We start from the raw sequence: 15769 nt of genomic DNA, 5'->3' as shown, positions 1-15769 counted from the left end.
GCATAGATTCTAATCTGCACTTGGCTTCTTTAACGCATTCTGATATTATTCCTGCAGCCAGCTGATGATACGCTTTTTATCTAGCTGATGATACTCTTTTTATCTATTGTAAATACTCTGCTTTGAACTACTCCTGAGAGATGGAGGAAGGTACAGAGAATTTAGGAGCAGCAAATATATTCCTACCAGACAGCTGGACCCTGCAAAGTCCAGTGAGATGCCATGACTGTGATGCACTCTGGACTGGTTTTTCAGGACTCATTTATGCATGAATTTGCCCACAACCTTCCCCAGATGTGAATCTAGTCTATGTTCTGGAGTGCTCAAGTCAGACTATAACCCAGATTTTCCACATCTTCATCTAATGATAGATTATGCTTACTTCAAGTTTTTAAATATATATGTACATACATATATTGAAGATATATATATACACACAAATATGGTAAACATTTTTATTATATTTTATTTAAATTCAATTAGCCAACATATAGTACATCATTAGTTTCAGATGTAGAGTTCAGTAATTCATCAGTTGCATATAACACCCACTGCTCATCACATCACATGCCCTCCTTCATGCCCATCACCCAATTACTCTATCTCCCCACCCACTTCCCCTCCAGCAACCCTCAGTTTGTTTCCTATAGCTAAGAAGTCTCTCATGATTTTTTTCCCCTCTCTGGTGATAAAATTTTAAAGGAAAATAATGACTACCATAAAAGGATAATAACTGTCATAGACGGAAGCACAGGAGACTTCTAACACTGGCGATATTCTATTTCTTAAGGATGATGGCTACTTACATGTTCACCAACAATGACATTTAGAATAATGTTCTTTATGCAGTACTCTTGCAAGCTAGATGAATAAATATTTCACACTCAGACACAATCACACTGATTTAGTTCTTTCATAAACATAGTGAAATATGTATGAGCTGATTAATTTCATTTAAATCCAAAAAAATTTTAAGTCCCTGGATGTGTGTTAATTTGCATGACCTGATTCTGATGAACATTTCTGCATTTTTCAGAATTTAGTAACATACACACATCTGTCTTGCCTGATGAAATGGTTTGCTGCCTTATTCCCCACAGAGAACTGTATTTGTTCTCCTTTTGAGTCTCAAAAGACAGAGGCTCATAGCTAAATTTAACATTCAATTCTAGAAGCAAAGATTTGGGTTATTATCATCTCTTTCTCATCCTATAATCTTTATTCTTACTGGTATTATCAAGTATGTCTTTTATTGCAAATCACTTTAAATTCTTTTAGGAAGCAGACTACTAATTAAAAATAAATCTAAAAGAGGGTGGCTGGGTAGCTCAGTTAAGCTTCTGCCTTCGGCTCAGGTCATGATCCCAGAGTCCTGGACTCAAGCTCTGCTTTAAGCTCCCTGCTTGGCAAGGGGTCGCCTTCTCCCTCTGCTCGTGCTCTGGCGCTCTCTCAAATAAATAAAATCTTAAAACAAAACAAAACAAAACAAAAAATTTTTAAGACTGTCACCATTAGTGACCTTATTTACCTTTACTTATTTTACTTTAAAAAAAAAAAAAAGCCTCAGGTCGCCTGGGTGGCTCAGCAATTGAGCACCTACCTTTGGCCCAGGGTGTGGTCCTGGAGTTCCGGGATCAAGTCCCACATGGGCTCCCTGTATGGAGCCTGCTTCTCTCTCTGCCTGTGTCTCTGCCTCTCTCTCTGTCTCTCATAAATAAATAAATAAATAAATAAATAAATAAATAAATAAATAAATAAATAAATAAATAAATAAATAAATAAAATATATTTTTTAAAAAGTCTCTACTATAGTGTCAAGAAATCACTAGAAAATTTAAGAATTTATGCTCACAAGATATTCTGAGGACAAAACAGTATTCTCCCTTAATAAGCAAATTACCAGAAGACACAAATTAACAAAAATAAGCCAACAAGAACATAAAACACCTTTCCATATCACCTAAGCATTCATGAGGCAGGCAGAGAAAGCTGAAAGGATAACATATAAAGTTTGCTCTGGCACCTTTACCTGTTTGGGAAAAAGAGAGTAACAGAGAGAGCAACTATAGTTTCATTCTTCCTAAAGCAGCTCAAGACAGTTAATACTCTCCCAGATACTAGAAGAAGGTGCAAGGTAAGCAGGCATTCTAGTTAAGATCATTTACTTAGATGAAATAAAACCACAGTTTAACAATTCTGATAAACACAACAGAGAGTTAAAGAGAAGAATGGGGTCAAACCCCAGATCTACCCAAAATGAAGCTAGAAGAACTTTCAACAATCAACAAAACAACTAGATTTCAGTAAATAAGTCTGCTAACTCCCTTTGGTGGGGAGAGGGTCCACTGAGAGTTCTTAGCACTGTACAAGGACATTCAGAGTTATGTCAAAATGGCACAATTTTCTCTTATTAAAGTTTAGTGAGAGAAGAAATTATCTGTGTAAATGTTCAAACATAGTTCTCTAAATCCTGATACAATTCTTTTACTTAAATGTACTTTAAAAATACCTAGAAAGAATATATTGTATGATTCTATTTGTCTTAAGGTCAAAAACAGAAAAAATAACTTATAAGATTAAAAGTTACATTAATGGTTATCCTGGGAGGAAGGGGCACGAGGGGCCTTCAACAAGTTTAGTAGTACTGTGTTTCTTAATTTGGGTACTGGTTACCATGTGGTGTATTCACTTTACAAAAATTCAGTGAGTTACACATTTGTGATTTATGTACTTTTCTATATGTATATTTCAATAATATTTACCCAAAAACGTTACATATGTAATAATTTAAACTAGATACCTGGTAATTAATCATTTACATGTATGCAGTCCTCAGAAAGAGAATACAAATGGTCAATACACATAAAGAAATGTTCAGGTCCCGAGTGGTTCAGTCAGTTGAGCATCCAACTCTTATCGTTTCGGCTGGGATTGATCTCGGGGTGGTGGGATATAACCCCACCCATGTGGGGCTCCATGCTCAGCAAGGAGTCTGCTTGAGATTCTCTCTCCCTCCTCATGCCCATGCCTCTCCCCCAATTCGCATGCATTCTCTCTCTCTCTCTCTTTTTAATTAATTAAATGTTCAACCTATTCTCAGGAAAATGCAAGTTAAAACAAACAAAAGACCATTTTTTTTCTCTCCAGATTGTCAAAAATGTCTAAGTTTTCCCTTTGATAGTCTAAAAATTATTTGTTGGTGTCTCTGCTTTCACAGCTGGAAGAAAGATAAATTTTAGAACACAAACTGGTAAGTAACTTATAATAACACATACAAGCCATAATTCTGAATACATTTATCATCATGAATTCCTTCTCAGTATTTACCCCAGAGAAATAATCAACTGCATGTACAAAGATGCTTCACTGCAGCACTGTCTATAACCAAAAAATCAGAAACATAAATGTCCACTGATGGCAGAAAGGGCTAAACGGAGGTGCAGTCAATCTTATGAAACACTATGCAGCTGGTAGAAAGAATGTGGTCAAGCTTTATTTTCTAAAATGAACAGTTCTCCAAGAGGTATTGCTGAGTGGAAAAGAGTGTGATACCATTTTTGAAAGGGGGGAACCACATCCCTAGGGGGGAAAAAAAACACCTAGGCTATATGTTTTTTTTTTTTTTAAGATTTTATTTATTTATTCATGACAGACACAGAGTGAGAGGCAGAGACACAGGCAGAGGGAGAAGCAGGCCCCATGCAGGGAGCCCGACGTGGGACTCAATCCCAGATCCCCAGGATCACACCCTGGGCTGAAGGCAGCGCTAAACCGCTGGGCCACCGGGGCTGCCCCCTTTTTTTTTTTTTTTTTAAGATTTTATTTATTTACTCATGACAGACACAGAGAAAGTGAGGGGCAGGGGGCTATATGGTATATATAAATAAATGTAAATACACCTAAGTCTGTCTATAAGGACACACAACATTTCCATGGCCCCTCTATAAAGATGGAAGAGGCTGTGATGAGGATGATTGCCAAAGAGAAATAGACCTTTCTGTAATGTTTTAGAAAGAGACATTTCCATTTGATACTTACAAAGTAAAAAGGGAAGAAGGGAAAAGGGAGATGGAAGAAGGAAAAAAGAAGCAATGTCAAGGTAGTCAAAGTAAGTCAGCTTGTCAGTAATGCCAGTAATGCCTGGTGCTCCATGATCACATAATCAAAGTAAAAATGATTAAATGTTGAGGTAGTAATACCTCTTAGCCAAATTACTGTTTGTCATACTTCAAACTCAAATTTTCACTAACTAGAAACATACATTGAGATACAAATGATATAAAGTACCCCAGGGTAACCTAAAAACTACACTGGCACCCCCAAGATCTGTGGTCTAACAAAGGTCACTCAAAACCGCCATTCAATTTATTTTATAGCATTTACCTATAAAATAAGTTTAAGCTCCATTTTGTTTTTCTCTTCATGAGACACAGAGATAACTAAAACATGCAAAGGACTAAGTGATGGAGGTATACAGACTATCAGAAAGCAAGCAAGGAGTTTCCTAAAATTCTTCATATACACAAAATAAGAGCCCATGAATTTATGTATGTAAAAGTCTCATAAGGATAAAGTAGAAGCAGAAAGCAGCTATTTCAAAAGTTTCTAAAAACAGAATGTTCATTTCTGACTCTCCCCATGGCTACTTTAATCAAAAGCATACTCTTAAAAAGACAGAAAAAGGGAAAAGTTAAAATAGCTGTCTAAATTTACCAAGTTATTTTGATCATTTAATTCTGATCATTTAAACAGAGAAAAGTACCATTAGAGTCATTTCACGGTCATTAAAAACCCATATACCAATATCTGCACTATTAAACACGAACCATCTTCAGGCAAGGTACTACAAAGAATAGTAGCATAGAGTCTTTGCCGTCCTTGGCCATATCATCTAGGCAGAGCAAGAACACATGTGAAAAGGAGGGAGAGGAACAATACAAGGAAGTATGTATTAAATGCCAAATTCATGAAAATTCAGTAAGTCTGACAACCAGTTTGTAAAAATCTTAGTCTAGAACTATACTTTAGATCACTGAGCTTTAAACATCTTTCCATTTCACAGATGATTCTCTCAGTATACTGATGAAGAAAGTAGAGAGCAGGAAGGTCAAGGGACCTGACTTGCACTTCTGGTGGCACAGCCAATGGCGATGGAGCTAAGCTAAAACCTGCCATCTCCAGTTAACAGCTCAGTATTCTCTACATTAGAAGAGAATCACAGATGTTGAAAGCCACCAACTAAAACGTGAAGAAGGAATTAAGATGCAAACAAGGTCTGGGCTTAGAGGAAGGATAGCAATCAGTCAAGCGAGAACAAAGAGAAAGGCAAAGAGGCCACCGCTGAACATTATTCTTCATGGCGCACACTGTGCAGTGACTGGCTTAGTCAAGAGAAAGTTTTTCCAAAGTCTCAGGATTTCTGTTGGGTTTTGTTTCTTCCAAATTGTCTCAAACAAAATGAATTATTAACAGCAAGCATTTTTTTTTACAGCAAGCATTTTTTATAAATGAAAATGCCATTAATTCTTTTTTGTGTAAGAGGCAAGCACACTCACCATATTTCAACAATTTCCTGTTGTTATAAAAGGTTTCCTTATAAGATGTAGAAGTTAAAACCACATACACCCACACTAAGTGGAACACTATTATATGAAACCATTTCAGAAAGACTGGTACAACTCTTGTATCTCTTACCTGTTATTCAAGAAACTACCTTCCTTGTTCAAATTACTAGAGTACTCAGAATGTTAGAGTACCATATAACCCAGCAACTCCACTCCTAGATATATATATCTAAGTGCAGTGGAAACAACCCAAATGTGTCCTTCATTTGATAGAAGGATAAACAAAAGGAGTTTAGCCATCAGTGGCTAAACTTTAGCCATCAGTGGCTAAACTTTAAACATCAGTAATCCTTCAACAAAAAAAAAGGAAGAAAAAGTACTTGATACATGCTACAACACAGGCAACTTTGAAGATATTAATACTCAGGGGGGGATCCCTGGGTGGCGCAGCAGTTTGGCGCCTGCCTTTGGCCCAGGGTGTGATCCTGGAGACCGGGGATCGAGTCCCACATCGGGCCCCCTGCATGGAGCCTGCTTCTCCCTCTGCCTGTGTCTCTGCCTCTCTCTGTGTCTCTCATGAATAAATAAATAAAATATTAAAAAATAGAAAATATTAATGCTCAGTGAAAGAAGCCAGTCACAAAAGTCCACATATTGTAGGATTTCATTTATATGAAATGTCCAGAAGAGGCAAATCTCGAGATTAGTGGTTCCCTAGGGCTGCATGCAGATGGAATGGGAGTGACTGCTAATAAGTAGGAAGTTTGTTTGAGAGGTAAAAGAATGTTCTGAAATTAGACAGCGGTGATGACTGCACAAGTGAACAATCTAAAACCAATGCTTTGTACACTAGTCTTTAAATGGGTGAATTGTATGGGTGTCTGGATTATATCTCAAAATTTTTTTAAAAAGTTTATTAGTTGGGAGATTACCAAGACACAAACCACTTTACCCCAGAGGCCATGAATGTTGAAGGAAAAGAGAAATTATAAGAATAACTACCACCTCTGAAATTAAAGAAAAGAGCATATCCAAGCAAAGCTGGGCATACAAAAGGGGGCCAAAAATCTAGACAAGGAGCATGTCTTTGCTGAACAGAAAAAAGCATTCACAGACACACATCAAAATGTTACCAATGACTATCTTTGTGTCATGAGACTATGATTTTTCTTCCAAATTGTGCACAAGAAGTCTTATTCTCACATTATGAAAAAATCCCAGCAACATTTATTTCAAAAGGAAAAATAAGGAGCCAGGATTTCTTATACTAAGGGACTGGAGAGGTCCCATTAATAATACACTACTGAAGACAGAGTCAGCCACTGATGAGAAGCATCAAATGGGGATTTCATAATATTGAAACACTGGCCGGTGCTTTTCATATGTAAAGTATGCTGATATTCTGACATCAATAACTGGTATTCAGTAGAAGGTATAAAAATACCACTGTTTTAGGGTGCATCTAACAAATGTTTTGACTGGACAAGAGTAAGATGTTTTTCTTCCTGTTTTCCATTACAGTTCTTCAAAACAACATAAACTCATCACATTTCTAAAATGTGTATATTATCATCTTTAATAAACGATATTTTACAAATTCATATAAACTGAACAAAAACACTATCATCTTGTCAAAGTCAACTATCATTCACAGTAATTTTTTCTTTTAAGAGATACAAGCAAAATGAAAAAATATATGAACATTTCCTTTCTACAATTTATTCTTCACACAGCAAAGGGTAGTTTACCCACATATGGTTCATGAAATATATTCAAAGGTTCAAAAAGCCTAAAATTGTATTTTTTTTAAGAGAGGATCCCTAACTTATATTAGAGGGGTTTGTAATTCAACAAAGACAAGACACTACTGGTTTAGAGAAATAATTTAACAGCAGCCTAAAATGGTCTTCTGTTGTAAAGGAATTCTGGAGACATTCTTAACTCTCAAGAAACTATGCTGTGTAATTTTCATTCATGAAACACATTTATCAGGTATCTGGGCAATGAGGCTGAACCAAGGATAAATCATATAACAACACTACTCTACAAAAAAACTTTTAAGTTGTGAAGTCAAAAAAGCCACAATATTGTAAGCAAAGGCAGAAATATTATATATTATACTATTTAATTTGTATTCATACCAGGGTTTGTTTTAAAAATATTTAAGATATCTTTATTATTTAATACCCTACAATATGAATAGAATCAAATAATCTTGAGTCAAGGTATTTCAGACTGAATTTCATAAACACTACTGTTATTCATACATTGTGGAATTCTGAGTGAATGCTACAAGTGTATAAAACATTTTTTTCTAGCTTCTCCTGAAAAACAATGACTGAGATTTGGTTCATGTGTAAAAGTCTATTTTGTACAAATAACAACAGGGTTAATATCTGGAACATCTGTTTTGCTATTAAAACATTACTTCTATGACCTTTTTTTCCCTAGACTTGCAAAAATCAAAATAAGTAACAAATGGAGAATGACCCTGGAACTCTCTCCATGCATTTTAAAGTGTTTCATGTAACATGTTCTTGCCATTAATAAAAACACAGGTGGAGATATGAATATGAATGCCAATAAAAATATTTGATAACAGAAGCTCATGAAGACTTAACAGCAATTAATATTTATGGGATTTTAAAAATTATTTATAGAACTTATAGAGGTAACTACTCTATTTGATGAGCAAGGAGGTAGTTTTCAGAACAGTATAATGCATAAAATAATATTGAAAGACATCTCTGAAAATTCAATTTAAAAACCACACTGAAAAAAAAAAAAAAACACTGCCTATAAAATCACCTATCATGAAAAGTCAGAGTTGTGAGATGCTTTCGAGATCACTTTAGTACACTGGTTTAGAAACATTCTGGCAATAGGAACCTTCATTCAAAAATCTCACCAAAAATCTCATATGTAAAACACAAGAGAACAGCTGTGGTTCAGGACTGTCCCCACCCCCAGACCCGACCCATCACCTTCACCTCGGCCTCTAACACCTAAAGGATGTTAAAGAACATCTTTTGGAACCAGTGGTCCAAGTAAACCCTTCTTATCTCTGATGAGGCAACCGAGACTCAGATTCACTTTTTCTTAGTGTTAAGAGAACTCCCCATCTACACTGCCTACTGGTTTGTTTTCTCTTCAGATGATGTTCATATTAAGTCAGTCACAAACTCACATAATCCTTGAGACAGAAGGGGCCTTAAGGCAGGCCAGGAATTCTCACTCTCAGTTGGGGCTCTCCTCTATTTCACTCTGCCTCTTTTTTTCAGAGATTATTAAAAGACACAGGAGAGAGAGAGATAATCAAATGGTTTACATACAATATTCCTATTCTCACCATTCTGAAAAGTAGGTAAAAGTATCCCCCTTTTATAGCTGAACAAAGTGAGCTCAGAAACACTCAAACATGCCCAAATTTAACTGTTAAGTAGCAGAGCTAGAATTTAAACCTGCATCCATTTAACCCTAAAGCATGTGCTCTTTCCAATTAACCACTTTACATTTGCATAGGACAAATGCCAGACTGTAAAAGAAAGAGTAAATCTATGGTCCAGGCAGAGAAAAACACACATATGGTCTCCAAAATAGTATTAAGGTAATAGGCGTCCACTAACATGAGCATCCTAAGATAGCAGCACCAAAATGGGGTTGTGAAGAATAAAGTTGAGAGAAAGGAGAAACAAAATAAGCATAAGAGCAACAAAACAAAGCCAGATTTAAATTAATGAGGCATAGCTGCTGAGTGTAGGGAAAGATTCACGAACACATATTCAGGAAATCAACAGCAAGAAATGGAATCAATGCATTTAAGCACAAGAATGGAGTCCAAAAAAGAAAAAGAAAAAAATTAGAAGGCTGCCAGAAGAAAGTTACACTCTACTTAAAACAAAAATATGCACGAGAAATATGCCTTTCAGACACTTAACACAACTCTACTAGAGTATCAGTTCTTCATGCAAAGCCTACCACTGAAACAAACAAAATCTAGGTCCTTCCTCTGTAACATAATTACCCCTGATTACCTGGAATCTTAATGAAAAAAGAACTCAGTGTATAGGCTAAAGTCAAAAGTCTCAAAGTTTAGTTATCTCAGAATTCCATATAAAACTTCAGAAACAACAGGGGACACTAGAAGCTACAGGGGACACTGCTCCCTCAAGAAATTAAATAACACAGCGGCAGCTGGGTGGTTCAGTTGGTTAAGCATACAACTATTGATTTCTGCTAAGGTCATGATCTCAGGGTCATGGGATAGATGTGCCCCCCCCCGCCCCCGTAGGGGGGAAAGGAGGGGTGTGGTCAGCAGAGAGTCTGCTTGAGATTCTCTCTCCTTCCCCCTACTCATGCTCTCTCTCTAAAATAAATAAATAAGATCTAAGAAAAAAGAAGGAAAGAAACTAAATGACATAGTACAAAGGAATTTAAACTGGCTGGTGCTGGGACTACTTCCTATTGTGTTGTACTGCAAGCACCTCTGGAAAAATCAGATTGTTTTAGAGGCGGTTGAAACTGAAGGATAAACTGAGTGTCAAATTTGACTATATTTTGGAAATAATCACTTTTGCACACAACACAAGCACATAGGGTAGAATACAAAATTCTCAGGGACCTACAATCCAGCAGGGGAATCAATACTCAAAAAAGTAAACAGTGATATTGTAATAAGGTTATGAATAACGCCAAAGCCTTTGGTTTTGGTTGTGTGTGTGTGTACACACTAAGGGATAAGCAGGTAGAGACAGGAGCTGGGGAGGGCACATGTGTGGCATCCTAGGTCTCACAGGCAGCTAGGTGTTTGCTGGGTTCAAGAACTGAAATAAGATCCAGATCAGAGTATTTATTATGATAATATACCAAATGCAGAGTATTAAAAAAAGGACTATATTCTCTTTATAATCTTGGAGGAGGAGGACGCTGGGCTTTTAGTTAACCTGGATCCACTGCACCTGCTATATAGTTTACTTTCCTTGATGCCCTTTCATTTGACCCTTGTGACAACCTGTGAGAAATGTAGGGATTTTACAGATGAAAAAAATGGGTTTGTGCCCAAGGCTCAAAGCCAGAAAATGAGAGCTCTGGCAGTATATCTGAACCTAACCTCCTCTGGTTATTACACACAAGTCCACACGTCTACTACCTTCCATGCTATTCAGAAAAAAGTCTCTGAGAAGCTTCATTAATGAGAGGCTGCTCTATCTCAGAGACAGGGCCAGAGGTTAAAGGTACACTGTGCTGTCATTCCACCACAGAGCGTCCCTTAGCCAACCAATTAACTCAGAACAAGTAACCCCAATATATCTGGGTACCTCTACAGCAAGCAACAAGTCAAGAATAATATGCAGTTAACTACCTCATTTAAAAATGAAAAATGTTTTCATACAAATTTTTAGAAAAATCACAAAGCAGAACTTTTACCTAACTATACCATTGGGCTCATTCTCCTCTTAGAAATTATGAGTAACAAGCACAGCAGAGCAACTCACAAAACCTGGGATTCCTGTTCAAGCTCTATTAGTAACCGCACTTGTGTCATTCTGCAAAAGTTCTGTCCAACACTGCCCTCTGCCCTTTCACCCCACCCCTCATTTTCTTTGCCTATATTTGAATACTGAGTCTAGATCATGGTTCTGCCTGGGGCAGTACATGCCCTTAAGGGCATTTAAGAAATCTATTGAGCTGTTTTCTGTGGGGGTTTTTTTGGTTTTGTTTTGTTGCATAATCATAGCTCATATTATATTTTAAATTATTTTCCTTTATATTACAGTTAGGGAATTATGTTGATTTAATTATGATTATGTGAGTTAAAAAAACTTTCATTAACTATTAATTTTATTTCAGGACACTAAAGACAGTATTACAAAATATTTATTATGAAAAGGGGGTTTAGGGTTAGATAGAATTAGGACTTAATTGACTAGAAGAGGGCGCTGGGTGGCTCAGTGGTTGAGTATTGGCCTTTGGCTCGGGTTGTGGTTCCAGGATCCTGGGATCGTCCCACATCGGGCTCCCTGTGGGGAACCTTCTTCTCCCTCTGCCTATGTCTCTGCCTCTCTGTGTCTCTCATGAATAAATAAATAAAATCTTTTTTTAAAAAAAACTGACTACAACATCTCAAAGGTTCTCTTGGTCTGTAATTTACTGATTCTATTAATATTTTGAACACTAATAATAAGACAAAAAATATATATGAGGATTTGTGAGCAAGAACAGAAACTTCTTAATCTGCTTCTGCCCTTGATTAAATAATTAAATTTGTAGGAAAACAACTATATACTATTGTCTAGGATGTTATATATCAGAATACTGTGTACTTCACTTTTTTTTTTTAAGATTCTATTTATTTGTTCATGAGAGACACAGAGAGGGAGAGAGATTGAGAGAGAGAGAGGCAGAGACACAGGCAGAGGGAGAAGCAGGCTTCCCGCAAGGAGCCTGATATGGGACTCGATCCGGGATCCTGCGATCATTCTCTGAGCTGAAGGCAGACACTCAACCACTGAGCCACCCAGGCGTCCCTGTGTACTTCACTTTTAAGAAAAAGATTAAAACATCCCAAGAATCACTATTATGTTAGAAGGCTTAGAAAAACAAGTTCAAAAGAAAGCCCTAGGGTTAGCAAAGATTCAGCCCATATGTCCCAATCATCAATTTCAAAAATTACATTTTGTGAAATGAGCATAATGTGAAATGAACCCTGAAATATTACAATAAAGTTAAATAGATCGGGGTACTCCTCCTTCCAAACCAAAACAGAGAAATTTCTGGGACGCCTGGGTGGCTGACCGGTTAAGCGTCTGCCTTTGGCTCAGGCTGTGATCCTGGAGACCCAGAATCGAGTCCCACGTCAGGCTCCCTGCATGGAGCCTGCTTCTCCCTCTGCCTGTCTCTCTCTCTCTGGGTCTCTTATAAATGAGTAAATGAAATCTTTAAGAAAAAAAAAAAAAAAAAAACAGAAATTTCTGACACATTTCCAAAAAACTTACCAGAAATTATTAAAACATAAAGATAATGCTTTGTGAATCAACCTTCCCGTTCCGAAAGCTTTGGTTGAGGGGGTGGGGGGGAACATCTAGATATGAAGATGACATGATATCTCGTTATCAAACTATTCTAAAGTCACTGAACTATATTATTTATAAAATATAATCTTAAAAAATTGATAGGGAAACCTACTACGGGCCAAGCCACACACACACACACACACACACACACACACGCATGTGCATATGTATTTATATATTCATATATATCATCACATTTGATTATTGTAACAATTCTTCAAGGTAGATAATATTATTCATTTTTTCTCTGAGGAAGAAAAGCCTAAAAGACTAAATAACAGAGATTTCCAGCAATCGGGATGCTATGGAACAAAGCCTTTCAAAAATAAGCCTAAAATCCTCTAAGCAAGGAGGAAAAAAGCTAAAGATTGTACAAAGTTGGGATGCCTGGGTGGCTCAGCGGTTGAGCGTTTTTGCCTTAAGCTTAGGGCATGATCCCAGAGTCCCGGGATCGAGTCCCACATCGGGCTCCCTGCATGGAGTCTGCTTCTCCCTCTGCCTATGAGTCTGGCTTATCTCTGTGTGTCTCATAAATAAATAAAATCTTAAAAAAAAAAAAAGGTACAAAAAGTTGACTCTAGAGAAGACCCCAGTTAAGCCTCACCTATTGACCTAATATATGTATGAGGCTATTTTTTATCAAGTATCTGAAGCCTCTGCCAAGCACTTTCACATATGTTATCTTACTTAATGTTTCTTATATTTTATCTTAGTTGATATCACATTTGTTAAGATTTTTATCATGTGATTACATTAACATATATATATGTACACCAACAGAAAAAAAGTCAACTTAAAAAAGTTTAATTGCATTTCCTTAACAGCATGATGTAAAAAATGGCTGATAAAGAATATTTCTCCTGAACTGCATTTCCATTTAAAAAAAAAAAAATTTTTTTAAGTAGGTTACATGCCCAGTGTGGAGCCCAACATGGGGCTTGAACTCATGACCCTGAGATCAAACCTGAGCTGAGATCAAGTCAGACACTTAGCTGACTGAGCCACCCAGTTGCCAGGCACTCCCTTTTCTTGTCTTTGGGGGTCTTTGTTTTTAATTCAAAATTCAGTTACTTAACATACAGTGTATATTAGTTTCAGGTGTACAAAATAGTGATTCAACACTTACAGAGAACAGCTGGTACTCATCACACAAGTACACTCCTGAATCCCCATCACCTATTTCACCCAGTCCCCACCCACCTCCCCTCTGGTGACCATCAGTTTGTTCTCCATAGTTAAGAGTCTGTTTCTTGGTTTCTCTCTCTCTCTCTCTCTCTCTCTCTGTCTCTCTCTCTCTCTGTCTCTCTCTCTTTATCTTTTTCCCTTTACTCATTTGTTATGTTTCTTAAATTGCCATATAATTCACTCATGTGTGGAATTTAAGATGCATTTCTTTTCAATGCCAGAGTATGCTTTTAGTTCACAAGATAACTTTGTAGAAACACCTTAGTCCTTTGATAGTTCAAGTTTCTTACAGAGATTCTAATTAAACAACTACAAATTTATCTTTTCTAAAACATCAGTAAGTTCTCTTGATAAATCACCACTTTAAAAATTCAAGTTATTATAACAAATAAAGTCAGATTTTACCAAAGTAAATGCCTTCCAAATTTCTTTTGAGTCTTACTACACAAGTCTATATTTAAAGCACATAAAGCAGTCTCTACAGTCACAGTCATCTCAAAACTAGGAAGGGGGGAGAGAAAATTTACTAAGTATATATGTCTCTAATATGTCCAAACATTACTGCATTCTTTTTCTTTTTCTTTTTCTTTCTTTTTTTTTTTTTAAGATTTTATTTGAGAGAGCACAAGGAAAAGGAGTAGAGGGTGAGGGAGAAGCTCGACCTGGGATCATGACCTGAGCCTAAAGCAAATGTGTAACTAATTGAGCCACCCCTACTGCATTCTCTTTAGAGTGTTTTATCTCACTGAACAACCCCCCCATCCCTGGGAGACAGAGATCTTCCCAATTTTATGAAAAAGAACATGGAGTCAAGCAGGTTAAACAAAGCAGCGAGCAACTGCTGGGCTAACAAGATAATGGAGCCAAGATAAGCCAGAGCTTTAAAGTAAGTAAGAGCATGTTTTAGTGTGCCTGTAAATAAGGGTATAAATTCATAGCATGTGAAAATTTATAAATGAAATTAACAATCAGTGCAAATACTGATTTGTCATCTCTAAAAACAGACAACTGTCAAGTATTTACTATGTGATACAAAATTCTTCCAACCTGGAAGTCTGAGATGATGCTAACAAGCCAATTTCATACACTGGATCTGACTAGTAACCAAGAAAGCAAGTTCTTCATTATTTTTTGGTACCAACAACTAAAAACAGCTAATATGTTAAGTCAAGAATATAACTTATTAGGGATGTCTATCATATAAGCAGTAACTCAAGGATAAATGATCACACAGCCAAAGCTTTTGGTGTCTCTCCCAGCTCAAGTCTGAACTTAAGAAATCCAAATTCTTCCACCTAGAATTCAAGGTCTTTTCCAATCTGGCCCAAATTAATTTTTCAAAATTTCCCTGAGTATTCTAGCTTCCTAAACACTTCTTCACTTTAGCCACAGCTGAGTTCTCCCTGTACTCCTGTGCCCAACATGTACCTCATGTCTAAATTACACCCTCTTCGCTCCATGTAAGGAAATTCGACTCACTCTACAAGATCAGCTCATATCTCTCCTCCAACAACCCTTCCCAAACTACTAGTTGAAAACAGTCGCCACCTTTCCTTACAACTCCTATAAAATATCTTTGTCCAGGGACAGCTGGGTGGCTCAGAGGTTGAGCATCTGCCTTCAGCTCAGGTCGTGATCCTGGAGTCCCAGGATTGAGTCCCACTTCGGGCTCCCAACAGGGAGCCTGCTTCTCTCTCTGCTTACGTCTCTGCCTCTCTCATGGATAAATAAATATTAAAAAAAAAAAACCTTTATTCATGATATATAGTGTTATTTTTATTGAACTGGATTTACTTCTTTTTTGCACATGTGTCATATTACCACAGGACACACTTGTGACACCTATGCTTACATCATCCACAGCATCTCATACCTAGTTAATAACCAGAAGAAATATATTTTAATATAAATATGAGGCACCTGGGTGGCTCAGTGGTTGTGTGTCTG

General features: G+C 36.9%; 1 protein-coding gene across 5 annotated transcripts in view; it reads right to left on the bottom strand.

The window, feature by feature from the left end:
• The window catches only part of LCLAT1 (lysocardiolipin acyltransferase 1), a 198629-nt gene that overhangs the window by 134399 nt on the left and 48461 nt on the right, over positions 1-15769 (bottom strand). Inside the window, exon 1 of one of the 5 annotated variants that reach the window (XM_055327473.1) lies at positions 1601-1645. The exons of the other annotated variants lie outside the window; for them this stretch is intronic. The gene's annotated coding sequence lies outside the window, so the exon portion shown is untranslated. Of the gene's footprint in view, positions 1-1600; positions 1646-15769 lie in introns of those variants that run through there. 5 annotated transcript variants of the gene reach the window in all.

Source organism: Nyctereutes procyonoides, unplaced genomic scaffold (genome assembly GCF_905146905.1).
Source record: "Nyctereutes procyonoides isolate TBG_1078 unplaced genomic scaffold, NYPRO_anot_genome, whole genome shotgun sequence".
Lineage (NCBI taxonomy): Eukaryota > Metazoa > Chordata > Mammalia > Carnivora > Canidae > Nyctereutes > Nyctereutes procyonoides.
The sequence above is the reverse complement of the archived record's forward strand: the minus strand, read 5'-3'. Positions and strand labels throughout refer to the sequence as shown.